This window comes from Buteo buteo, chromosome 5 (assembly GCF_964188355.1).
Source record: "Buteo buteo chromosome 5, bButBut1.hap1.1, whole genome shotgun sequence".
NCBI lineage: Eukaryota > Metazoa > Chordata > Aves > Accipitriformes > Accipitridae > Buteo > Buteo buteo.
Window position 1 is genome coordinate 11,063,908 of NC_134175.1, and position 19,356 is coordinate 11,083,263.

The window sequence follows — 19,356 nt, forward strand, 5'->3', positions numbered from 1 at the left end:
GGCTGCACCCCTGGCAGCTGCAGAGTCTCTGCCCCTCTTGCAAGAAATAGGAGGCCAGAACAGATGAGGTGAAGGTGAGGATCCTCCGGTGAGCCTGTGGCCATGTCCAGGGCTGCATGGAAATTGCTGCTGGAGCTTCATTCTCTTTGATATATTCTTGGATGTGCAGCGTGCGGATTTTCACCTTCTTGAATTTCACCCTGGGCCTTGCGTTTGTCCAAACAGGAAAGCCTGCCCCGAAATCCAGACATGACCACACAAGACAGCCAACATTTGTCTTGCTCATGTTACAGGTCTCCTCAGGAAAACAGCCCCGCCACCTCAGAAATTGCGGGGGACACTGGGGAGACAGATGCCAAAACCTCTCCTCCTCTAATTCAGCTATTCTCAAAGGCAGCTGCATCTCTGGAGGAGAAGCAGGAACAGCTGGAGCAAAAGAAAGGCCAAATGAGATGATGCCATTAGGATTATTTCATCTCCCTGTTGAACCGGAGCCCAGAGTGGTCCCTTTGTCAGTGAAACCCTCCTGTGTGGGGCTGTTACACCATCGCAGGGCAGGGGCCACAAACATGTGTGAGTCCTGGAGAGTTTCACACTCTGGGAAGGACAAGATGTCCCAGAGGAATGGCCATGGGGGGATTTTTCAGCTCCTTCAGCTGTTTGTCACGGGGAGTGCTGGAGGAAGCTATGCTGAAATGGATGATAAAACCAGGGTGCATTGGACACACACAAAATTTGGCAAAGGGTAGATGGTACCCCAGGATAACCTGTCGGGAAGGTTAGCTAAACAGTGTCTTATGTGAATAACAGCATCTCCCTTCCCCACAGAAAAAGCTTCCCATGTCCCAAGCAAAACCTGTTGTTTTGTTGTTTGGGGCTTTTTTTGTGGTGTGTTTTGGGTGAGGTTTTTTGTTTGTTTGTTTGTTTTCCACCAATGAATGCCACAATGCAGGTCTGCCCCTTCAGGGAGGAAGGTTTAGCACAGATGTAATGACAGGGTGTCTCTCTCCCTCTCCTTCTTGCTGTGTTTTCCAAAGGGCTCATTCTTGCTGGATCCTACCTCTAGTGCTCTTTGCATCTTTGTTGGCTCCATCTGTAGTATGCAAGTGCCTGTAAAGGGCTTGGAAGAGGAAAGCATTAGGTAGAGGTAATTATTAATGGTAATAAGAACAACTGTGTGAGGGACCCTACCTGGGCTGCATTACAAAGACACTCTGAAACCACCCACCCCTGCCAAGTAACCTCTTTGCTTGCTCTGCTTTGTCTTTCATCTTCCTGTGTACCAATTACTTAACTCACTTCACATTTTTCTTTCTACTCCCTGGAAGCTGGATCAAGTGCCCCTTTCTGTGGTCATGATATGCCTCTTCCACATCTTCCTCCTACCTTGTCCTGTGTAAAAAGAAAGGGGGGGATTAATAATACTTTTAATCCCTTGTGAGCCCTCTGATGCCACTCACTGCGTCTTCTGATCCAAAAGCCACATAAAGTGGTAGCACAGATGTGTAGCTTAGCTCCGACGGCTGGAGACAGTTGTTAAAGGCTGTCAGTTGGGGGCATGCAGCGAGGAAAAAGGATCGCCCTTCTCTCCCAGGGCCTGGGAAGGTCCCTGACACCAAAGCTTCCCCGACACCAAAGCTTCCCCATTACAAGGTTTCAGTCTCTGATGCTGTTAACTCCACTGATCCCAGGTGGGTCAGACGAAGGGGTCCTGCCAGGGATGCTCTTTCTCTCCCCATGCAGAGGGTGGCTTGCAATGCTTCCCACTAGCGTCCTCGCAGCAGACTCTGTCTCTCTCTGCTAGCACCCACAGCTCAACCCACAGGTGGCAGAAAGCCTCCACAAAAGCCAGGAGTTGTGGGAGAAGCCCATCTCTGCTTAAGCAGTGGGATGGACCCCAGCTGGGACAGATGCTGAATGTGGTTCCTCTGCTGGCTGGTGCCAAGCTGCCTTCGGAAAGTTCACCTTGACTACCAAAAAGCTGACCTCACGGGTATGCCACATTTTTCGGGTGAGCAATCCCTGGTGTGTCCCATGTTCAAGAGCCACGTCACAGAAGAGAGTCATTTCTGTCATCCTTTGAAGGCAGGGATGCTCCTCTGCCGCAGCCTTCCCGCATCTGCACAGGGGCAGCTGTTTAAAAGCCTCTCTCACCACTGTCCTTACACACCCTGTCCATGGGGGAGATGGGGAGTGCTCAGCAAACACGCCGCCTTCCAACATGCAGCAAGCCCTGCACCCAGTCTGCAGCCGAGAAACCTCATCCAGTGCAGGATCTAAACTAACACACAATCCGTTTCATTTCTGGCAGCAGTGGGGAAAAAGAGAGCCTTCAAAATCTATAAATCAGCTGTCTTTCAAATTGTGTGGAGTTAAGGAAAAGGTGCAGAATAGAAATAATTTCCATGGGGGAAAGCATATCATTTCATTTGCCCACGAAAAAGAATATGCTGTCTTCATGTGTGTCTTCCAGAGACTTTAAAAAGAATTAAATGAGGGGTCAGAGGATGCAATTATGAGCATGGTTTCTCTGGGGGTGAAGCGTGTGGAAAAAATTTCCCTCCTCCCCTGTGTTCTGGAGGTTTATACTTGCCCTAATGCTGCAGTTCACTGCTTCTGTAGTCATGTTGGTAACTCCTTGTCCCCCACACCATAGCCCCCCAAAATGCACATACAGAATGAAACACTGGAATAGGCCAGATACCAAAATCTGGCAAGGAGCAATTTATTATTAACATTTAAAATTAGATCCTACCCAATATGGGATGCTATCCAGGGGGAGCAGAATGTCTTAATCCAGCTTTGCTACCAAAAAAATGTTCCTACACCCCACACTCGTGTCAGCCAGCAATTGGCAATGTTTGGCAGTGGGTCTGTGGTGGCAGCCCTGGCATGGGGCAAGAGCTAACCCCAGCGCTCCCTATGCTGAGGGCTGGCTTTGCTGTCACCCTCCTCATGCCCTGGTACCCCAGGGAGCCCGATGCTGGCTGGGGGGTGGGGGGGGGCATGTTGTGTTCCAGCTCCAGCTGGCTGGTGGGACCTCTGTGCAGTGTGGTCAGTGGGACCTCCATCCGGCATGATTGGTGGGACCTCTGTGCAGCATGGTTGTGGGGCACGTGTACAGCCTGCACCCACCTTCCTATACCCCCGTGCTGGAAAAAGGGAGATGAGGACGGCAAGGCTCGGCAAGGCTCCCTGAGAGCCTTTGATGCACTCTCATTAGCTGGTGGGCCCAGGCTGTGCAATATTGCTACAGCCTCTGATCTCGCAATGCTAATTTAAGACAGAAACTAAAACTTTTTATTCTCCCCCTGCTGAAACACGAAGCAAAAAAACAACAGCAGGCCTTCTCCTGTCAGCTGTGATCCCCATCAGCGTCCATGGGGCAGGGGGAAGCGGGACACCAGCGAGGCTGGGTGGTAGAGGAGATGGATGGGTGCCACTTCGCAGCCTGCACATGCCGAGGCAGCTAATAAAAGCCAACCCTTGGCAGCATTGGTTGTATTTTAAAGAGCCCATCTGCTCCCACCAGCCAGCAGACTGGCCGCTCTGGCAGAGCGTGGCCAGCCATAAAATGGGAGCTGGCAGGGACTGCCCCAACAGGACCACATCCACTGGGCAGACCCCAAAACCGCTGTGTGGCGAGGGGGCTGCCACCCGAGGTCTCAGCTCCGCACTGTCCCGAAGGTATCTTTTATTTATCAACCAGAGCCATTTGATGTGAATTTCTCTGGTGCCTTCACTGAATTGTCACATGGAAATTGGATCTATTAAGCAGCTTTGGGCCGCAGCCAGTGCACTCTCTGTTACGGCAAACTTTCATCCAATTATTATTATTATACCTCCTGCTTCTGCCATAAATAAGATTGGAGGCTTTTTCTAGGTCTCTTGTTGGAGCAGGATGGGTGGGAATCTCTGCCCCGAATTGCAGAGGCAAGCCCAGCACCGCTGTGCTCTTCTGCCTGGGACAGCAATATATCTGGGTGATGATGGGTGGCTGCAGGTTCCTCCTGGGTGGTGGCGGGAGCAAAGACCATGAGCAGCTGAGCAAGGAGAGATGCCGCTTCTTGAGCTGGGACTTTGCAGACTGATGCTGCAAAGCCTTGGCCAGCAGCATGGCTTGGTGACGGGCTGGTTCATCCAAGGCGATGGCTGAGCAGCAAAAGGAGTCTGACCTCTTGTCCCTACCAGCCTGCATGCACAGATGAACGTTCCTGGCACTCCCCCGGCATGTTTCTCACCCTGTTTTGCATTGAAATAGAGAATGGATTGGTTTGACTTTTTTAATTGAGTTGTCTCAAAACTTGATGGCAAATTTCTGTGAGCTCTGAAATGAGTGGTAGTGAGTGTCCTGCCTCTTCGGGGACCCTCTGTCCATGTTGCTCATAGCAGGAGCCTCTCCATGTGTTTGTGCTAGCTCCCAGACACCCCAAGTATCGCAAATGAAGCCCCACTGCCTGGGAACCTCCATGGACCATGCTGGAGGCACTCTGCCTGCTCCAGGCCATCTGCAGTCAGCTGTGCCGCTGCTTCTGCTTGAGGTTTTCTACCTTCTATCTCCAGTCACATCCCTTCCTCACATTTGCTTCCCGTAGGTGGTGCATAAAACAGCCCACCCTTCAGACAGGCGGCAGTAGTTCACCGGCACCACATGGGAGGTGTAGTCCCAGCCGCAAGCAGGGGCCAGCCAACTCCAGTCACCCTGGAGATCTTCGGCCAAATGGCAAGATGCACATGTCCAGCGTGGGCCCTGCAGTGCCCTGATGCTCCCCGCACCCTGGAAACGACATGCCCACGCACGCCCTCCCTCACCCACTGTCACCTGCATTTCCTCAGCGTGCAACCCCTCCATCCCTGATTGCACACCTGGTCCGGCACTGCCAGCCCCAATGATTTTTACTGTAAGACGCCAAAACTCTGCCATCTTCTTTGAAGAGCAGGAGGGGGGAAAAGTCCAGCCATTCAGTGGATGCTGCAATGAGATGGTGCTAAATTGAGCTCTAATTGTTCGTTTAAACTAATTAAATTATCAAACCCAAAGAATTTTGAAAGGGTTGTTAGGCCTCCTGCCCTCCCTTCTCCCAAGCACGTGTGCAGGGAGGCAGGTAGCCCCACAACTGCCAGTCACAGGCTTTCTTGCAGCCTCCTTTGGAGCTGCTGATGGCGTCTCACATCAGGAGCAGAAGATGCAAGGCCAGTCTAATCTGCTCTGGCAATTCCCTTGTCTCTAAGCATCGTTTCCCCCCTCTTCTAGAAAACAAGCATGTTTAGCATTACACGGTTTCGGCATCTGAGTTGCCTGACGGCTTTAAAAGGGAGTAAACATTCATCCTGCTGACATGGCAATAAAACCGGTGCATCTGGAAGAGAGGAGTCAGCAGCAGATGTGCCCCTGCAAACTGCTCGCCGTGATGAATGCTCTTCCCAGATACTGCTAATCCCTTTTCTCTTGCTCCTAGGCCTCCTTAATTGTGCTCCCTGTGATTAAATAACTCTTTGAAGACATCAGTAGAATCTTCCACGCGGGAATGTCGCTTGCCAGGTTCGTAGCCTTTGGCTCTGGGCGTACGGAGCTTGTTTTGCAGGGGAGCTGGGGCGAGCAGTGCCTGGCATGCGCTGGTGACCCCAAAGTGCCCCAGGGAGAAGCCTCCACCAGAAGGTCAGGAGCAGCCCAGCTGGCCAGGAGGGTTGATGGGCTTGTCAGAGATGCACCCACATGAACCCACTGATGATGAATTCCCGGGGAGCTGCTGCTTCCCTGGTGGTGCTCCCTCTCCCAGCCACCCGGGAAGAGCACAGTGCGTGGGTTTGGGGAGGAGAGGGGTGCCATGGCTGCAGCGATGCGTTAGGCCATCGATGGGTGTGCTGGGGTGATGTCAGGCCATCCTTCTGCGGGCAGAGGGGAGGTGGGCGCTGGTTTCCAGCCTCTGCAGGCTTTCCTGCAAGCATGGTACCCAAAGCCTGGTTTTTCAAAGGATGCTGAAGCCTTGGTCTGCGGGAGGGACACAAAAGCCCAACAGGGCTTCAAGAGTGTCTGAGGGGCTTTGCCAAAATGCAGATCAGGAGGGAACTTATTTTATGGGTGCCTACACCCAGGAAAAATACCAAACGCAGGCATTGTCTGCAGGACGGGCCCTAATGCAGCAGGGAGCCAGCAGCAGCGGTGCTCCATCTTCTGCAGACCATGCTGCTGCCATGCTCCCGAATGCTACCAGGGCAGGATCGCAGCCCCATGCCAGCACAGTCTGCCATGTCACTGCCCGCCCTGGAGCTTGTGCCCAGCTTCCCCGAGGCGGAGGAGGCAGGTCCCCGTAGATAGAGGCAAGCAATTGCCTGAATATTCATGTATCGGCAGGCAAGTTACAGCAGGCCCTTGTTACAAACTGCTACCCAAACTGCTTACATCCATAAATGAGGGAAATAAATAAACAGATGCTTGTTAATTGACTTAATTACCCACCAGCAAACAGGAGACCGGGAGCACATCAATAAAAAATGTTTTAAAAAGCAACTCATAGTAATTCTTTTCCATATGCAAACCACTCCGGTCTCTTCTGTGTACAATAGGCTCCCCAAAGACAAGAAATGGATTTTCATTACACGGGAAGAAGAGATCAAAGTCTGAAAATTAGGGTTGTGGCCCAAATTTATGCCCTCTTCCCAAAACCCAGGCTCTTTGAAACCCAGGCTGGGCCAGCATTTAACATATAGCCATGCCATGAGTTACTGCAAACAACCCTCCTTGAGCAAGAGAAATCCAGCAGCTGAGGTAATCCTTCTTGTTTTCCAGTGAGGAGCAGGCATGAAGGAGGAGGCAGGGCTAGGGAACTCTTAAAGATTTTTTTTATTGATTTTTTTTTTTTCAGAAGACACTCGAGCAAAAGGGAAATGGAAAAATTGAAAACCCGTCCCCCTCAATGCTATGGGCCATGTCCAACCTGAGAGCACGGGATAACTCTGATGTGCTCCTGACAGGGCTGATGCTTGGTGTGAATACCCACAGCCGAGCACTGAGCTGCCAGACCCGTATGGATAAATAAGAAGTACTGCCCAAGCCAGAGGCTTGTGCCCAGACCCCCCGATCTTTTGTTCCAGGATGGATGCAGAGGGTCCTGTGCAGACCCTGGAGCAACCCCCCTGAGCTTGGGAGCAAGGATCTGCCCCACAGTTCTGGATGGATAGCCCTGTCCCCACCCTCCAGCTTTTTGCATGCCCCTTCCTGGCAGCCCGTAACCTCTCACAGGGAATTTCTGTTACAGTCCATCCAAATGAAACCCAGACCATGATGTGGTCCATTGAACACAGAAGCTGTCTTCTCCCACGACCTCACTTGATCACAACGCCAAAAAAATCCTGAACCTGCAAAAATGGCCATGCCAAGCTCCAAAGTCTGCAACAACTTGAGTTTTAAACTATTTTTTTTTCACTTTCTAGAATTGATTCCCCCTGTATGAGCGCTGCCAGCTCAGCAATGCACGAAGAAATCACTGCTGCAAACTGCCTTGTGCAAGCACCCTGAGCCCCGCCAGCCAAGACAGGTACCTGCCCTTTTCCAGCCTTCGTTCTCAGCGTGTTTGCTCTCTTCCTGGTTTGGCAGGGAGGCTGTGCGGAAAAACCAGTGTGGGTTCCCTCAGGACTGCTCGCAATCAGTCTCCAATGCCGTTACCTGTGTATCACGCAGCCCCAACTTTTAACGAGTGCCCCCAGGGCAGGCAGGTTATGAAAGAAGCCCCATTAGCCTGCCCTCGCTGCCTCCCTGACGTCAATGTGACGCAGTGTAATCAGGGGAGAACACAGAGCAGGGTACAAAACTCTGGGGAGTGCAGGCTGTTTGGTGCAACCGGAAAAAAAAAAAGAATGAAGGGGTGGCGCAAGTGGCAATAAGAGATGGAGGGAGATTGTCTTATCGCCCAGAACTGGCAACTGGAGTGAATTTCCTCTCCGGAGTGCAGACTCTGCAAGCATGGGTGATGTTCTGCCATCGTTCAGGTCCTGCAGATCCAGCTCTCGCCATGGGCACTAGGGTGGCTGCAGCAGAGAGGGGACAGCAGGCACGTGCTGCACCAGATCTCGGGCTCACCTTGCTCAGATCTGATGGCATGAGGATTTTAAATCACGCAGGGTTGATGTTATGCCACGATGCCCAGGCACTTTAATTTTGCACCTAGATTTTGAACAGGCTTTAACAATATTTGTTGGAGAACAACTTCAGTAAAGAGCCAGAGCATCTGCATCAACAGGAAGCTGCTCACATGGCTGCATCTGTCCTGTGAACTCAGGGAAAAAAACTAGATCTGTACAATCTCTCCAACAGCAACCCAGCAGCACTAGGGATTGTCCCACTTGTACTGTAGCGTGGCAGACTGCGTTGTGCATGTCGTGCTGCAGAAGACTGCATGTTCACCCCAAACTCTGCAATATTTTCTGAGCCATCTCCATCCATGGTTTGTCCAAAAGAAAGGAGCAAGCAAGAGCACTTCTGTTCCTCTGCTTGCAGGACAGACTCTGCAGCTGGGACCCATGCAGGCTGAAACAGCAGAAGACTTTCAAAAGGCACATGAACCAAAGTCTTACTTCTGAATCTTTTAAGTCTTACTTCTCTGCTTTTTAACACAGCGTCTTGACGTTGTTGGTTTTTTTTTTCCCTGGAGGTCACAGCAATTGCTGAACACAGGTGACATGGGGTAGAAGCAACACTTTCACTGTGCTGACCTACCTGGCTTTGGCTGGGCATTGCCAGTGCTCGGCAGGTGACTGTCAGGAACTCCCCAGGGTCACAGGTATGAGCTGGAGGTTGTGGCCAAACACCCAGTGAACACCAGGTGGTGGAAATGGAGAGAATGGGAGCCACTATGGGGAGGGGAAGAAGCAGCTTCTCAAAGCATGGTGACAGTGTGAGGTGGCTGGGATGCTCTTGTTGCTCCTGTTTGGGAATATCAGTCCAATGTGTCTGGAGAGAATCAGACACAGTGATGGCATCTGGCACTTCTGCTCCATCTATTCCTTGGTCTCCCACTGAGCCTGGTGTCGCGGGATGCAAGCCATGAGGGCATGTTGCAGCCCCAGTTCTGGCACTGCTCTGCAGCGTCAAGGGGAAGATGCTGTTTCAAACGCAGGAGCTGTGCAGCTTCAAGCCTTGAGCCCATGGAAGATATGCAGCAGCTCCATAAGTTCTCTACGCCCTGCCAGGTACAAGGCCACCCTGCCATCTGGCACCGCTCCCGGTTCAGTGCCTGGGAAATAGATAAGAGGCTCAGCTATGGGAGTGGGACCATTGCACATCCCTCCCTTTTGGAAGCGCTGCAGGAACCCGTCAAAGGCTGGTGGGGAGAGGAGTGGAGCACACCAAGGTGGTCGTGGTGGGACCAGTCTGTCCTGCCCTGGGGGAAAGGAGCATGTTTGAGGCTCTCTGAAGAAGCAGGGTGCCGGGCGGGCTCCCTGGCAGCCTGCAGGCTGCCCTGCCAGCCTTGCACGACCAGTTTCCAAGCCCAGCATGTCTTTCAGCAAGACGTGCAGTTTCACCACCTGCTCATTCAGGCCTCTGGCTGCCACGTTGCCTATTTGTCGGCATGCTTGTTTGGCTTTCTGAAATGTGCCTGTCCAGCTCCTCTGGCATCCAACATGCTGCTGCCTGCCTCGTGCACTCTCCAGATTTGGGTTCCTCCTTGGAAAGCATCCACATTGCCAGCTATTTTTGGAGCAGAGGCATCTATTGTCTTGTGCTGTTCCCTGCTGGGTTCAACTCAGAGCTCCCCAGGGCCCACTTCCCCCAGTACCCTCTCCCTTTCCCATGGCATGACTTCTGTGTACCCCACAGCATCTGCAGTGCGTAGCACTGCTAGATCCCCATGAGGCAGGGCAGAGCCCTTGCCACCACTTTGTGGCTGCCCTGAGCCTGTGTCTGCCCCATGAGTTGTCAAGAGGGCCCGGGAGCAGGGGGTGTGTGATGTGGACACCTCAAGTGGTGGGGTCCCGCAGCCGGCGTGATCCTGCCATGAGGTCCTGCCAAGAAGACAGCAAGCCAAGCTGCAGCATGGGAGGTATAGTGGAAGACCGGATCCCTGACCTCCCCAGGCTGAAGCCAGGTATGGACCTGAGTGGCAAGGTCTTCAAACAGGATGGGTGGGAGCTGGATTTTGGGATCAGCCCCTGCGCTAGTCAGCACAGAGAGAGATTGCTGGACAGGCTGGATGCCTTTGGCAGGTTTTGTGTTGGAGGCTACGCTGCAGTGCTTGGACTGTCCTTCTCCCTTGCAGCAGCCTTTGGAGCTGGGCTGAGTTTTGCAGCCATGGTGTCCACAGTAAGAAGGCTGGGCTGCTGCTCCCCTATCCCAGGACCTCTGAGATGCCTTTAACCGAAAGTTACACCTCTTTGATTTCTTGGTGATGTTGGGTTCCCTTTGCTGCCAATTTATTTGTGCCTCTTCCAGAAAGCTACTCGACAATTTTCAACTGTGTCAGTTTGCAGAAGATAGGAGTGGGGGAGGGGGAAGGGGAGACGGGACGGAGCTATTTTAGTCTAAGTCCATCTGCATTGATAATTCTCCATCCAGTCCCAATCATTACTGGAGCAGGATTTGCCGGGTGGCCTGGCCAAGAAAATACTTTGCATGCTTTGCAAGCATGTCAATCTCCACATGTCCATGCATCTCTGCTTGCAGCGTGGTGGGTCAGCACGTGCTTCAACAGAGCCACCAATGGAGCTGCAAATGCGGACACCACTCCACAGCAAGGGGAGCAAACAGTGCCAGCAGCTCCTTCCCACCACACATTCCTCTCCCTGCAATCAGCTCCACATCTCAGGAACAGCGATTTCGGCACTGATGGCCCCTCAGCATGTTGGAAAAGTTTCACGCAATCTGTTTACTTTTGGACATATGCTGTGTTCATGCTGCCTGGAGTCTTGCTGCCTCTAATAACTTTGGGTGTAATTTTCTCCAGTTTGGTGCCTGGGGCACTGATTGACACCTGTGGAAACAGGCCTCCAAGGGGGTGCAAAATGTCTTTGTTCCTCTGGTGTAACTCCTTTACTGCTGGTATAAAAAATGGCACATGTTGCCCCTGAGGCACGGATCCTCCATGGGAAATCAGAGGAGGGAGATAGGAGGAGATGGGACCATGCTGCACTTCACCACCTTAGGAAGCTTGAGGGAGCCTGAGTTATCTGTATCGATGTGTACCTGCCTGCATGTGTATACGTGTGTCTATATATATAGTTCTAACATGGAGTGCTAGATGTATGTGTCTCACAGAGAGTGATTAGCACTGCCAAGGATAAAATATCTAACCTTAGTTTCAGGGATGGTGAGTCTCGGCAACAGCAGCTTTTCTGCATCTGGAAGTCACCTGGGTGGATGGGAGGTATGCATTTAATGCACAGCATCTCTTCTTGCAGAAAAAGAGCACAACGTCCTGGTTTGGGTTTCCAATTTTCCACACTTTCTGAGTGCTGTTCCAGAATAATGCTCCAAGGGGAGTCCTCTGAGCCCCAGCTTGTGGCAGTGTCCTGCTGTATGCGCCTGGCTCACCAGCTTTGGTGCAACACAGTTTGCACCAAAAGACACAATAAAAAAAAATAATAATTAAAAAAGAGCACTATTTCAGGACTAGGAAAATCATTTTTTTTCAGCATGAGTGAAGCCAATGGGACAGTGCTCTTCCAGCACTGATTCTGATCTCAGGTGAAGTGTCTGGTCTGTGATGCACTCTGTGAGCCAGGTAAAGCTGCCTCCCACAGAACTGGCTTTTCAATGTACATATTAGAGTATATTTGCAATGTAAATTAATAAGTGCCATCTGCTTACCTCTGATGTTATGAGAATGTTGTCTTGTGACTGGCTACAAACAAGACAACATTGAAGAGGTAACACCTGCTGGTACATATTACTGCAATTTATTTTCAAACATTAGAAGATTATTTTGGATGGGAGAAATAGGTATAATCTCCTCTTGCTATGTATTAAGTGCTAATGAGAGGCACGTGTGTGGATTGCCAGATGACATCTTCAAGGAATAACCAGTAAGGGTGGAGTAAACTGCATCCAAGGGCAGAGGGACCTCAAGAAAAAGGCCATACCTCTGCAGCTTGTCCACAGCTCAGCCCCTGACTGATGAAGATTTAAGGGGATGCTTAGCTGGTGAAAAGTTGCTGCCTGTCAAATGTAAAGCTTGCTGCAAGAATATATTGATTTCAGGCAAAAGGGCCCTAGGGGTAAAAAAAAGAAAGGTCTGTCAAAACATCCCACTTTAGCCTTTGGGGATGGGATGGTCTGAATTTTCATTTCAAAAATCACAGCCTACTTTTGAAATGGAAATTATTCTAATGGTTAGACAGAGATGAAATCTTTCCGTTTTAGCAAAATAAAATGTTTAATTTGACCCCAGATACACTTTTTCCCAGTTTTCCCAGAATAGGAATAAAATCTAAAGAAACGGATAGTAGATAAAAAACTGGGATCCTTGCAGACTACCAGCTCTCATTTCTGCTCAGATGTTCCCGCTTTGACATCCAGCCTCCTATCACACCTCTTTATTTTTCTCATCCCCTTATTTTTCTGCAGATTGGCAGCACCGCAGGGCAGGGACTCACAGGCCTGGGTTTTAATAACTGACAGCACGCAGGTTATGAATTCCAGTGTGGCTATATAGGTATTTATGTAGGTAATTGTTATGTTGGTGACTAGCTTTAATTTTATGCTGCCTGAAGCATCTTGCGGTGAATGGGCAGGAGCGTGGTGCCAGTGTGTCCGCTTGGCAAAACTCTGTTGTGAAAGGTATGGCAGCTGAACTGCTCTTACCAGGGAGTAGGCAATGCTGATTTTCCCAATTTTCTGCAGCCTGCATAGAGCTGGGTGTGCAAGACAGGGGTTTCCCCCAACACAGAGCAAGGATGCTGGGGGGGTTGACCTTCTGCCCAAACCTGCAAAGATGGAGGAGCTCCTGATGAGTTTGAGCAAGGGAGAGGAGAAGCCAGGTGGGATTTTACAGAGGAGAGGGCTTTTCTAACGAAGGGGCAAGGTGAGAAAAGGAGAAACTGGTTGCAGAAGGGCCGGGAGCTCACTGCTGGGCAGGTCTCCGGCTGCCAGAGCAAACTGGGGATGGGAAACATTGGAAACGTTCATGGTGGTAGCCAAAGAAAGGAATGAGTTTGGGGATGCTCCACAGTGCTGGGGTGTACATCAGCTTCTGCAGAGAGGTCAAGGCAGGGCGAAGTGTCCTGTTCTCAAGAGCAAGAGCTTTCAATATGACCCTGAAGAGGGGGGTTTGGAGCCTGGAGCAGTCTCCAGGCGCATCCTTGGGAAGAACGAGGAAGCCTGAGCAAGCAAGCCACAAGCAACCTCAGAAACGTTTCTCCTGGGACACATGTTGAGTGAATTTTCTAACAACAGTTATTTTTGAGAGGCTCTTATCAACATTACTAAGCAAACCTGGCAGTTCCCCTTCCTCTGCCACAGACCTGCAGGGAGCAATTTTAATGTGGTGCCCACAGGTGTGTGATGCACAGCAAGGCTCTTCTTACACTGGGAGCAGGGTGGACCGCACAGTCATCCTTGGCTCAGTAGCAGGACAAAAACAGCAGGCTGAGGTATCAGCAGTGCAGGTAAGTTGTGTGGAAGCATTTTCCTGCATTGCGTGTAACTGAACTGCTGGAGTCCCAGCTGCGTGGCAGTGGTGGCTCAGAAGCAATAACTGGAGCAGACCTCTCATGGAAAACAATTGCACAAGTCATTCAAGCTGGAGGAAGCAGAAATGACCTAAAGCACAGGCAAATCTACTTGGGAAAGTATCACTGTGTATTTGCCTGGTCCTCATGGTCTTTCCCTAAATGTACACCCCTGTTATAGACCATAACTGGCAGAGATGCTGCTAGAGCTGTTGCTGTTAGACAGGACCATGGGCTAAGCAGGTCTGAGTAAAGAATTGCTTTCTGTCACTGGTGCGAAAGATTTTTATGCTTATTCTTCATTTTCAAAAGGATTTTTACAATGAAAAGGCACCGATGGAAATTTTTCCCCCATCTGACTGACTTCTGTGTCATTTTAAGTACAGGGGCAATAGTGTGCTGGCATGGGGCTACCCTTCAGTGCGGGTGGCTACTGTCACTTTCACCAAGTTTTTGGGGCAAAGCAGAGAAGGCCAGGGTCTCGAGCATCACTAGGGTGCTCACACTTGCTGTCTCGGCTATGTTTGAAGCACCGCTGTCTCCTGGACATCCCGCCCTGCTGCCCAGTCTCACTCATGGCCCTTGCTGGAGGGGACAGGGGGCTGTCAGGGCCATATTTGTTAGATAAAGCCTTTCCTGCATGATGTGCTTCCACTGTGCTTCCTCCTCAGTTTAAAACTCCCAGTCCTTTAAATTATCCTGGTGATGTTCGGCTGCCTCTCTGCCCCTTGGCCACTTTCCATCCCTCCCTCATGCTTCCCTCCCCAAAATCCGGGGTGATACAGTCAAGCCTTAATGAAACATTATTGGTGACTCAGGCCTGCTGTCTGTTATGAGTGGCACATGGCCCAGCACAGAAATGCCATTGCGGGTGTTTGCACGGGAAATCGCGGGCTGGGGAGGGAGAGGGGTGCTGGTGGCAGCCGCAGGGTCCTGCTGCCTCGCTGCTGGCACAGCCCCGCACCACAGGACATTTTGCAACTGTTGCTGATGGGGGGGATGCCGGGGGGGCAGGGAGGGGTAGCCGGCAGGGAGGTCGGCAGGGCGCGTGGTGGTGGCAGAGCAGCGGGTTATCGGTGCTCCTCATCCTCAGGGCTGGGTAGCTGCCAGAAAGGGGCTGACCACAGCTGGATTTCCTGGTAAAAATAACTTCATGGCATAAACTTTCACGGGAGGAAGGACAGAGAGCAGCCAGGGTCTGTCTCCCTCCCCTTTGCCACATCTGCAAACATCTGCCTGGGCTAGCGTGACTCAGCAGAGGCTGGGGGCAAGGAGGGGGAACGTCTTAGGTTGACACTGGTAAAACCCAGGGGAAGTTTTTGGGGCTGGAAGAAAAATAAATACTGGGCTAAACTGATTCACAGAGGACCTCTGGTCCTCTCACTCACTGATAATTTGCATAAGAGCAGCAAAAATGGTCAAAGGGGTAAGAAATGGAGGAATTGACGAGCACGCCTTTCCCGAGAGGAGTGGGGGAAGATGGCTTTGCCCTGGGCAGTGATGCTGTTTGGCTTTGTAGTATTTCTTTTGTTTTCCCTGTGTCCCAGCCACCCAGCAGGATGGGGCCAGGCTGCCTGTGTGGTGCTGGTGTGAGCCTGTTTGCTTTGCCGGGGCGCGGTGGGAACTCCTTTCCCACACCAGCCACCAGGCTGGCGGCCACTGCCCACCTTCCTGATGGGGGCTGGCTGCCGCAGCTGCTCCAGAACGCTGGAGCCCAGCACAAGGGTGAGTGCAAGCCATGGGGTGGGAAAGGAGGACCTACACATCCCCAGTTGCTCTTTCCACCCTCCACTCAAGGCTTTTCCCTGGCCGACACTGTGCTTCTCCTCCCTGTGATATACCATCGGTTGCAGTCACCAGGCGGAGGGTGCAGCCGGTGGGTTGCAGGGGTTGCTCTTGGCCATCCATCATAGGGTGAGGTTGCAACCATGCAGCCACCTTGCCAAGCAGGCAGATACCGTGCTCACCCCATCGAGAAAAGGGCACCGTGAGCACACCACACTCACCAGCTCCTTCTCTACAGGATGTGGTGGCAATGCTGTCTCTGTTCAGTGTTTCCCGGGTCATGCCAGCGGTTGATTCCTTCACCCTGCCAAAGTTTGCTTGTGTGGTGGTGCTGGGAGGAGAAGCCAGTAATTTTCCACTATCCCCGGCATCAGGAGGCACAGAGCAAGCTCTGAAAACCTGGCGAGGCTCCACGGCGGGTTCACACCTATTGCTTTCGCAAGACGTGCGATGATAAAACCCCGAAAGGCAAAGAAAGGCCATTGCTCTGATTCACTTAGCATGCTGCAAGCTGTCTTGCTTTGTTGCCTCTCTTCTTTTTTCTTTTCTTGCCCCGTTTTGGGAGAGGAGAGGGGGGCATTTCATGTTCCCAGGCAGTGGCACTATTAGTGTCTCAGGTAGCCTGACCTGCCACCCTGCTCCTGTCCCAGCACTCGCAGCAAGCCCAGGATCTGCATATTGGCTGTGACACTTCCTAATTGCTTAAGATGGATTGCTTAAGAAAAAGCCTTCCATATGGTCCACAGGATTTAATTTTTTTTATATTTTTTTCTCCCCTTGCTTCTACAACTGTTACAGGAAAAGATATTTTTCCCCGTTTGACATATATGTAATCTTCTTCTGATACACAAATGCCAGATGGCACTGCAAAAAAGATAATAAATGTGTCTGCAGCCTTCGACAGTTAAGTCTGGGAACCTTGAAAATGGCTACAGAGGAGCTGGGAGTGGCTGGGCTAAGGGTTTTTTTTTTTGGGGGGGGGGTGAAGATGGAGCATTTCATCAAAGGAAGTTAGGAGAACCTGGAAACACTTTGTGTCTGCCCCACGCCCAAGGCCTGCCAGGCATCCGGGTCTGGGATTTGCACTGCGCTGCTTTCAGTGGTGAGCAAACCCGAGGAAATGTGAGCGGTGGAGGGATGTTGTTCCTAAATCTACCTCTGGGAAGATGCCCTGAGATGCAATGAGCAACAGGGAAAGCAAACTCCAGGAGCCTGATGACAGAAAGCTCGTTGCAGTCAACAGGCATCTTACAGCTGGGTTTAGACTGACTTTGGATTGGGTATTTAAATCCCCTGGGAACAGTGCTGTGAACACAGTTCTGCCTGCTGCAAGGGTGGATGAGCAAGGCGGTCTTTAATTTGGTTAGGAGCACCATCTCGTAACCATATTACTGTATGTAAATGTTGCTTAACGTTAATCTACTAACATGCTTTCTCTAATTACAGGGGTGAAAAATGACTGTCGTCTTGCTTTGTGCTCTGGGATATCCTCGGAAACGCGGTCTGTCACTGCAGCAAGGAATTTCCTCCTGAAACCTTTGTTTAATAAACAGATACGACAGCAATCAGGTTGCAAAGCACTTTCCTGGAAAAGGGCAGATTAATTTTTTCTCTGCTGAAGCTGCAGGGGGGAAGGGAGGCCGTCTGTCTTCACGTGTTAAACTTCTTTTCACGCTTGGCGCGGTGACTCACTCCCGATGCCGAAGAGCGGATGTGCTTTCCTGCCGAGGCGGCTCGTCCTCGCCAGGGCCAACCTCGCTGCCGGCTCGCTGCAGAGCTGCAGCGCTGCTTTCACCAGCAGACCCCTCCGGCTGCTTGGATTTCTGCACGCTGGGCTTTGCCTCTTCCCTACCATCCATGGGGAACGCAGGCAGGGATCAGGCAGGACCTCCTCACGTGCGCTCTGTTACTTGTCCCTCTGCTGAAGCATCCCATCATTTCTCTCTATTATATTTAGAAAGCAGCTTCCAGTGCCGCCTGCCCCTGCCAGCCCTCGTGCTGTAGCTGATGACCTCCACAAACCCATTTTTTAGGAGAATGAAGGGTTTCCAGCCTCATCCCAGGACCAGCAGCACACGTCGCCTATTGCACGGTGCCCACCTGGGACAGAGCACAGCTGCAACCAGCTCAGCTCACCATTGCGCTGCCTGCATTGAGCACAGGTTGGACTAGAGACCTCCGGAGGTCCTTCCTGGCCAAAATATTGCTGCTGATGACCACAGTAAATCTGTTGTGGAGAAGTGCTTGGGACAAGCTGTGGGGCTGACGGGCATCAGTGGTGGGAAAGGCTGCCTGCCTCTTCAGCCAGCTGCCTTCTCTTCACAGCCCCATCAAGGAATTTTCCGCAGCCTTTGTACAGATAATCAGTCACACCATCCCCAGGCAAACTGATAGCCTGTGCATAAGGTTATGCAACTGTTTTTAAAAGCTTTACCATAAAATGCAAGCTATATGGGACGCCAAAGGGCAGGTAAACCTGCTTGTGCATGAAGAAATTTAACCGGCATTGCTTTTATTATGCCTAGTCCAGAAAAATGCCCGTGCGGGCATGCTTTTTCTAGAGCAAGGGTTTAGCCTAATGCACCTGATGTGATCTCTCTGATGGGGAGGTGTCAAGCAGAGCAGCGTGGGATGTGCCTGAGCGTGGGGCTGCAGCCCTCCCCGGGTGGGAGGAGGTCTCCTGCGTGGCTGCATGTATGCAGGAGGAGGTTTGCTCTTTGGTCTCTGCTGTCACCTGAGACCACCGTGGAAACCATGCAGCTTTCCTGCAGAATAGAGCAGGTTTGGATATCACTGCAAGTTCACAGGTGCTCTTCTTAGCCCCTGCAGGGCAAGCTTGCTAGACACCTGCATCTGTCGGAGGGTGACCGTATCTCTCCAGCTTCCCACCACCTGCTGCCATCGGTTCTGCTTCAAGTTACACATTTTTCTGCTGGGTTTTTTGATAGCTGCACCTCTCCTGGTGCTCCACGCTTGAAGTGAGGGGGTCCTCTACCGCGGGGTCATTGCACCCTGATGCTGGATATGAACCTTGAAGGCTCTCTAGACCACCAAATGTGAGGGGAAATGGAGAAAGGAGTGAAGCACCAGAATGACATTGCCTGCTTCTCTGTAAATACTTGGTGCCATCGCTCTTCCTATCATTTGGCAGGAAGCTCTGAACTGCTTTCAAACTTTATTTTTAACAGAAAAGGTGGGAGATTGCCACAAATAGCATTCTTCCTGCCTATGGGCACATAAGCCAGAGAGGAAGTATTTGCTGGCTGACCTGCAGCCGGCAGCATCTGAGCTTTTCCAGAGGCAGCTTACAAGGTTTGCCAAGGAGACCTTGGGCAGATGTGCTGCTGATTCAGGAAAAGTCAGACCATGGGTGTTTTACAGGTGGTTGCAGATCCTGCTCTCTCACAGGGTTAAATAACAGCAAAAAACACTGGGAAAAATGTTAGTTCACTTATATCAGCTAAAGAGCTGTTGAGATGGCAAAGCGGTTATTAGCTTTGTCCCTAACATTTATTAAGTTCATGCGTGTCTCTGAGACGTTCATGCTGCTCCTCTGTGTATCTTTAGACATGTTAGCTATACCAAGGCATTTCCAATTATCCCATCACCTACCAGATAAGGTGGTCTCAAACAGGTTTTAAATTTCTTGGGGGAAAAAAAAAAAAGGAGAAAAGAAGCAGCTCAACAATCCTGTATTTTAAATGGCCTTTGAATAGCAAATGCAAACTCTGCTTTGTCTCAGGAAGCCAAAGGAGAGCACACGTGTGTGTGCATGCTCACACACATGCGTGCAGGCCAACAACACCCTGGGCAGATAACACTCCATCACACCTTCCTGCCCTATCTTTGACATTTCTTCTTGAGCTCTGCGGAGAGTTTTGCAGACAAAAGAGAAACAGATAAGTTTAG

The 19,356-nt window shown here is 51.2% G+C and overlaps 1 long non-coding RNA gene across 1 annotated transcript; it reads left to right on the top strand.

Moving 5' to 3' along the window:
- Positions 1-5,440: 5,440 nt before the first annotated feature.
- LOC142031595 (uncharacterized) lies at positions 5,441-17,007 on the top strand. The gene is made up of 3 exons (XR_012650569.1): positions 5,441-5,542; positions 7,435-7,538; positions 16,894-17,007. It is a non-coding gene; the product is annotated as an uncharacterized LOC142031595 (long non-coding RNA).
- The last annotated feature ends 2,349 nt before the right edge of the window (positions 17,008-19,356 follow it).